Raw genomic sequence first — 7,490 nt, 5'->3', positions numbered from 1 at the left:
CGCCGCCGTGCTCTCCCCGCCGGCTGACACCGGGCCGCCGGGTTGCTCTTTCCCTCCAACGCGCTCTCGGGATCTCCGTCACTAACACAAGCCTTATTAAAAGCTACGGGGGGAGAAATAAAAAGAAAAAAAATTCAGCACGTGATAGAGTATGAAACCAAGGTGGTAGTGGGGGAGAGTTTCCTACAGCCAAGGAGAGAAACGTTTGTAGTTTTGGTGCGGTTTTCAGCATCTGGTGCCGCGGCCCCCTCCCCCCTGCCCGATACGACACCTCTGCTTCAAAATTCAGAATCCAGCGCGCTCCTTCCCCTCCGCCCCTTCGCCGTGGAGCTGACTGCGGCTCCGAGGCGATTGCACAACGCTTGGAAGCGCTGCCTTGGAAGCGGGGATTCGGGAGAGGAGCTGATGCCTTGCTACCCTGTAGGATCTGAGTGAGCCTGCATCAAATCCTCAGCGTGAAGGGGCAAAATCTGGACTCTGTGAAGCAAACGGGTGTATGGGAGTTTCGGAAAGCTGCTTCACTTCAGTTTGCTGGTGGCGGGGACAGATGAAAGGAAAGAGCAGTCTGACTTTTAAGATCACAGTAATTCTTACTTAAAGGCGGGCATAAAAACATGTAGACCCGCAGTCATTCCAGAGCGATGATTTAGCATCAATTAATGTACAAAAAAACCTGACATTATCTCTGCTTTGTAAAATAGCAAAGCCTGTCAAAATCCTGCTCTGACAAAAGCCACTCGGTGAAGGCGACACAACTGATGGGACTTCCGTAAGGGCACACATGAACCGGGGGGTCACCAAAAATACAGTGAGATGGGCAGGAGGCACTTGAAAGAGAGAGGACTCAACAGATTGAAAACTCAAGAGCTGGCGTAGAGAATTATTTGTTATCACGGAAGAGAAAGTGAAAGGCTTTTCCAGATATGTACGCAGTTCACAACTGAAACCATAACCTCTTTCACTCAAAATGCTGTAAGCTTGGTAGAGTGTAAGCAACACAAAAGATTTTAAAAAATAACCCTCAAGGATACCATCACTTCCTTCATTGTCCATTACATTAGAAAACATTCACAGTTACAGTAATTCAGAATGTATTTATCTGAATTTCATCTTACGTACCGGTATAGTTGCTTAAAACTCTTCTTGAGTTTAAAAGCTGTATTTAGTTCAAACACTGCTGGTAAAATATTTTGTTTTGCTTTCTTTACTTTACATGACAAAATGAATGATCTGATTTTGTGAGATGTATGAACAGCCCCTGTTACAACTGAGAGAATAACTGGATGCCTGCCGGTGTAAGGATTTATTGTATTTGTTGGTCTGTTTAAAGCTAAAGGAAAAAAGGAAATTGGTCCCTTTCACTGTCAGGGAAGTATCTGAATCACTTTCTGTTTATTCCATTCTTCAATACAAACCAAAAAAACACCAGTGGGGTGCCTTTTACCTTACCCTGAAGTAACTGGAGTCTTCCACTGGATTAGTGGACAAGAGTTCGAGCCTTTAGCCATGGTTATGTTTATCTTGCAATGTACTTCGATCCTCACTTTCTAAGACTTTCTGGAGATCAAGGCAGGTAACTATTTCCTCCTCCCTTCCGCTAAGAATAAAGTATGACTGTTCACACAATTGTGACTCTCTCAAACTGAAAATGGATGTCTTTTGACAACAACTGCATAGCTGTTGTATGCTTGGTTTTTCTTCAGGAAAAGCCTGCATTTTGGACTGAATATTTAACCCCTCCCCTTTATTAATCCTGAACTCTGGTGGTAGATATTTAATGCCATTCTCATATATGGCAACAAGAATTATTTTAATTTGCTGTGTTTCTATATTTGTCTTCCATAATTGCCCCACATTTGATTAAACATCATCTCCTTTATTTCTCATTAATCTTTTTTTTAAACAAATGACTGTGCTTGGAAGAATTTCTTCCATGCCTTCATCATACTTGGAACTACTTCAATAGACATTTGTAAAAATCCTAATAGTAAATAACTAAGAGGTGAAGAGAGAGAGACTGCTTTAAGTTTCAGTGCCAGCATTCTAAGACAATTATTAATGCTCTTGCTTATTTACACATATATTTCCTCTTCTTAAGCATATCACTTGAAGCCACAGAATGCTCAGCATTTTCTTGAGCACTGAATCTGTTCTGCATTTCAGAGCTGAATTAACCTTAGGCTACCCCTTTCTTGCACTACTTTTGTTTCTGTATGTTTAAGATAACAAAGCTGAGTTTGTAGATAGTTTAAAGAATGTAAAACATGATCATTCATTGTATCATTTATCTTCCAAACAAGTAACTGTTTCTTAGCCATATAGCAACTCTGAAAATTTATCAGAAGGGACACCCGATTTTACTTATTTGTTATGACGATGGGAGTGTGATGTTTTAAAATAATAAACAAAAATCTCGAGGGCAAGCAGAATATGATGGACTGTGTGTTTTTCCCTGGAATTCACATATTGCAAGGGAATGGGAGGATACAGAAATATTCTCCTCTAATCTGTTGCACTTTCATTTGGGGCTGAGAAAACAAAGTGAAATGTGCTCTCATATAGTTTTCTTTAGCTTTAACCCAGATTTTAAGCAGTTTGGGAAGTTCCCTTTAAAGATATTGAAAAGACTGCTACAGAACAGGGTGAAATTTTCAGCTGTTCTCATTGTAAAGGACTGGGAAATACTGCTTACGTAGTCATCAACCCCTGCTTGCTACAGCTGTCAGTGTCTCCAGGTTTTGTAGTTGCCCTCTCATTATCTGCAGAACATTCCTTTCAACCTTGCGTAGGCCCAAAAGTGGGTCGGTAAAGTTGCCTGTGAACTGAGCAGTGATGCATACAATTCTTTATATGTTAACATTTTGCAGTGAATAATGGCATCTGAATCCTCACCTTCGTAGCTCAGCTCTTTGTATGTCAAAGCTGTATGAGGAGAGAGACAGTACTAAGTTTGAGGGTTGGTTACAAATAAAATCGCTTATTTTAAAGTGTCCTAATGGTCAGAATTATCTGTGTGCTAATGAGGTGCGGATGAAAACCATGCTGAGTGTATAGAAAACATATTCTTGGAGTGCTTTGTTGCTTTGTGGTATGAGTTGTTCTATATGGAATATTTTGGATTTTTCTAATGCCTCCCCTTCTCATTACTTGCCTCTTAGTTTCAGGGCTATTTTATTTCAGTTTCTTATAGAGTAGATTTTGATTCTCAGATGATGCAGAACACATCAGATGCAAAGTTTCTTCTGTGATTTCCTAAGTTACATTACTTAGGTTCAAGTTTTCTTAAGACTTCAGTCAGGAAAAAAGCATATTAATGCCTATATAGGAACTAGATTTACTGAGAAATGTGAAAAAACAGTGAATCTGGTAGCCTTAAGGAGGTCTAAAATGCTATGGTAAAAGAAAATCTGTACTATGCTGAAAAGACCAAGGGAAGGCTCAGTGCAGTTGAAGGAGTTCTTCTAAGCAATACAGCTATTCAAACTTTAAATTGCAAGAGATAGCTATATAAGAAAGTTGAATTCCTGTTATAGTCTAATGTAATTAAACACTTTCCCTCAGGCATGAAAAGTCTTTTTTTTAAAAAAAAAACAACAAATTTTGCCATGGGAAAATGCTTTGTATGTGGCACAGGTTTACAAGAACAGGCTAGCAGGTAGTAAAAATTATTCATGTTTTAACTGTATTTACAGTAGTAGCATTTAGAAATGCTTCTGAAAAAGCATTTCAGGAATCCACTGTCTTAATAGTTCAGTCAAGCGTTTTAATACCTGGTCTGATGGGTTTTGTTCATTGACAAAATACATGAGAAAACCCAATGCATTTCCCCCCCTGAGTTTTAATATTTTATAACCTACCCATTCTCAATATGCAAGCAGTAAAAAGTTGTATCTCCAGGGAATTTATTTTAGACACATCTAAATATCATAAATCATACGTACTTGTTTGAAATGGTCTCTAAAAAGCAGGTCATTTTGATAAATGATTATAAATACTGTGAAATCATGAGATTTGAAAACTTCTGATTGGTTTCTGAAACATGTCAGTAAGAAAAATGAGCTGCACGCTTGTAGTCAAAAAGCACTGTGTAGCTGATTCATCAATATGTCTGTGCTTTTCAGTGTGGTTGTAAATGGAAACAAGAAAAAATACATAATAAAGCATAGCTCTTTTGGAAAGAGTTAATTTGTTCGGTATCTCGTATAAAAGCGTCATTTACCATAAGAAAATCAACAACAACAACAACAACAAAATCTCTATAAATTAAACAATTTCAAAATCTGATGAATAATACACACACATTTAGGAGAAAACTTTCAAGACTGATTGCTTATCAAATGATGGACTTACTAGAGACCTACTTGCTGAATTGTTTTAATAGACGGAAAATTGCAAGAAATTCACCTTTGTTCTCAGGAAATATAATCAGGGACTTTTCTAAGACAAAAATTTGAAAGACTACTTCTCTGATACATTTTCAAAATTCTTTGCCCCTAGCCGAAGAACTTTATGTTGACAAAAGGAAAACACAACACAAAAATAACTATGTATGGCTTATAGTTATGCATTTCTGTCCGTTTGTATGGATGATTCAGTAAGATTTGCACTTCTCCCTCTCCCCCTTCTCGTCAACCCATCCTTTCAGATACATTGGAAGGCCGATCCAGACTTTCACGGGATCACAAATGGTTTTGTGAGAAGGTCCATTGACTCCAGTGAAACCACTGAAGTGCTTAAGGCTTTTTAAGCAATCAGAGCTTAATTCTTTCACCTGGACATGAAAGATTCTGGCAATATCTGGATAAAATTTCACTTAAAAAATCAGGAAACCATAGCTGTAGACACCTTTTAGGATTTTTAAACTTCTGTTACAAGATAGTGAAAGAAAAATGCTTTATAACTCTCGTAGATGCTTATTGATAAAATGTTTGGATTGCCTGATTGTTTGAAAATGGCCAATTGAGCAATTTTTATATACACATTGAATTTTAACTACATTGGTTTTAACATCCTAGGATAAAATTTGTCCTATCATATCTAGTGTGACTTCTGTAGTATTTTGTAGTGTAAGCAATCAGATTATGAGTCTTTTTTCTGTCTTTTTGCCATTTTTAGACATGCCAATTATTTAATAAATGTTTTTTTTTTTTATTGAGCCTGTTAATCTGCATTTTGTTTGCCACAAGGACATACTTGTTCTTAAGTAGTATGTTCTATCTCAATTCCTCAAGAGTAAGATTGAGCTCTGTGTCTTGAAATTCTACAGCAGGCAATATTATCTTTGTTTCTGTCTGCTGATGCCCTAATATTGCTCACTGGATTTTTGCTTTCAAAGACACTGTTGGCAGTATGAATAGTTGCTGTAGCATGTTTTTCTCAGTAGCAAAGTGTACTCTACCAAGGAGTTTTGTAAGTCTCCGAAAGAAAGCAAAATAAATCCGGTTTCATCTGCTAGACTGAGCAAAGTTTAAACCCATCAGTAAAACGTAGTTATGGTGGGGTAGGATTCAATCCTTATTTTCGCTACGCTACCCTGTGTCCTTGTTCTAATATACTTAAGAATGCAACTTGAAAGGATGCAAAAGGAAAGTCATATTTTTTAAATATAAATACTTGCATATGTCGCTAATAAGGTTTCTAACTGAAATAGTGTGGTGTTAGAGAATTTTGATAAACAGTGCTTGAGGCTACTTCATTACATCAGTGCACAGCTGGGCATTGAACCCAGTCCTATGATCTGTCTCTAGCCTGTGCCCTGTCCTTTTATGACTGTTTGCCCAACTTATATAATGGCCATGCCAGTGCTTTCCTTCCATTTGGGAAGTGCTGTAAACTCTTATGAAACTAAAAGCTTTGTGTGCGTGTGTGTGCGTACATGCTTTTTATTTTTAGTAGGCTCTAAAGACTTACAGATCTGCATCACAATTTCTCTAGTACTGCTAGTTGCAGAGTAGGAGCAAGATGGTGTGCAGCCACTGTGCAGAAAAAGCCTTCCTCCTGCTACTCAGCAGGGCAATTGCATCACCTTTACCAGCATGAGCCGTGTGACTCCATACATAGCCAGAAGTCATTCGACTTCTGGGGTCTTCCATGAGCATGTAGATGATTTTCTGTTGTGTTTAATGAAAACCTGAGTTCAAAAATAGCCTGATGTAATTGTGCAGTCTAGTCTTATGTTTTAAGTATTTGAATCAGTAGAAAAGAAAGTTATTGAAATAAATGGTTTATAGACAAACATGCTAGGAGAAATTTAATCAGGAAGATTCCAATGACAAAACTCCTACAGATTTTTGTTAGGACCAGATTTTACCGGTTTTATCTGGTTATAAATCAGTTATCTGGTTATAAATGCAGCTTAGCTTGGGAGAAGAAGATAGACCAGTTACCCATGGTAGTCCTTATGTTTTTTTCTTATACTCTGTCTTGAATTTTTCGAGCGGCAAATACGGCAAAGGAATGCTTTGGTTTAAAAAAACCACTGTTGCCATTGGTCTTGGCTTTCTAGCATGTGTTGTCTTTGGTATTTATTAACACATATTACAAAATCTATGTCCTTTGATAAGTTTACCTCAATCATTTCCATGTAATATAATATTTAATAAACAATAGTATAAATCATAATTATGTTATTCATTTCACTTTGCAAATTTTATACATATACCTGTAACTTCACTTCTGCAGAGTTGCATCACTGCGTCCTAACATTCAATCAATGATGCAAAGTGGAAAAAAAACCCACATTAAAATAACAGGATATAGTAATAGATAGTGCCCTGTAATACATGAAAATTTTCTTCCAAAGTCTCCTTTTAAACACCATAAATAGACTACTTAGGTTGTCAAAATTCTACTTGTTAATATCAGTAATACTAAAGATGCAATGTTCACTGTAGATTAGAAAGGATACCTTTTGTTTTGAGATCTTGGACCTACAGAAGATACCAAAGCACCTCCTATTCAGAATGTTAGTTGATTTTCTATGTGGAATTGTAAATTTTTACAGATAGCTTTGGGGATAGGTGACTTTATCTATTAATTTTTATCTATTAATAAATAGACATATGATTATGTGGCAAAAGAGAAATCTGGAATAATATTTGGAAATTTGCTCCTGAATCTTTTATTGATGAATGATGTATATAATCACTGGATCCTGTACATTCTGAAATCCTTAAAGCTTCTTACGCAGTAAAATGGAAAAAAGCAGTCTGAACTTCATATTGAAAATTACCTGTGCTGAATAAACCTCACAAGAAAACACCCATGAGAAGTTAATGTCCATGTGAAAGAGTCATATTGTACTTGAATCTATGTTTTCTTTTGTTTTTCTTCAATAAATGAAGTGAAATAATTGATAAAACAAAAGAAGCAAGTCTTAAAGCAATGAGTCAAGACTTTGATTTATGATAGAAGAGAACAGTTTTACTAAACCAATAAAATCCAGTGGACTCTGAAATTCTAACTGGAAGGCAAGTGATTCTTTCTTTCTT

At 36.8% G+C, this 7,490-nt stretch overlaps 1 protein-coding gene across 1 annotated transcript in view; it reads left to right on the top strand.

Annotated features, from left to right (window-relative positions):
* The window catches only part of MEOX2 (mesenchyme homeobox 2), a 54,195-nt gene that overhangs the window by 1,111 nt on the left and 45,594 nt on the right, over window positions 1-7,490 (top strand). The window lies entirely within an intron of this gene.

The sequence above is a fragment of the Parus major genome, chromosome 2 (genome assembly GCF_001522545.3).
Source record: "Parus major isolate Abel chromosome 2, Parus_major1.1, whole genome shotgun sequence".
Classification (NCBI taxonomy): Eukaryota; Metazoa; Chordata; class Aves; order Passeriformes; family Paridae; genus Parus; species Parus major.
The sequence above is the reverse complement of the archived record's forward strand: the minus strand, read 5'-3'. Positions and strand labels throughout refer to the sequence as shown.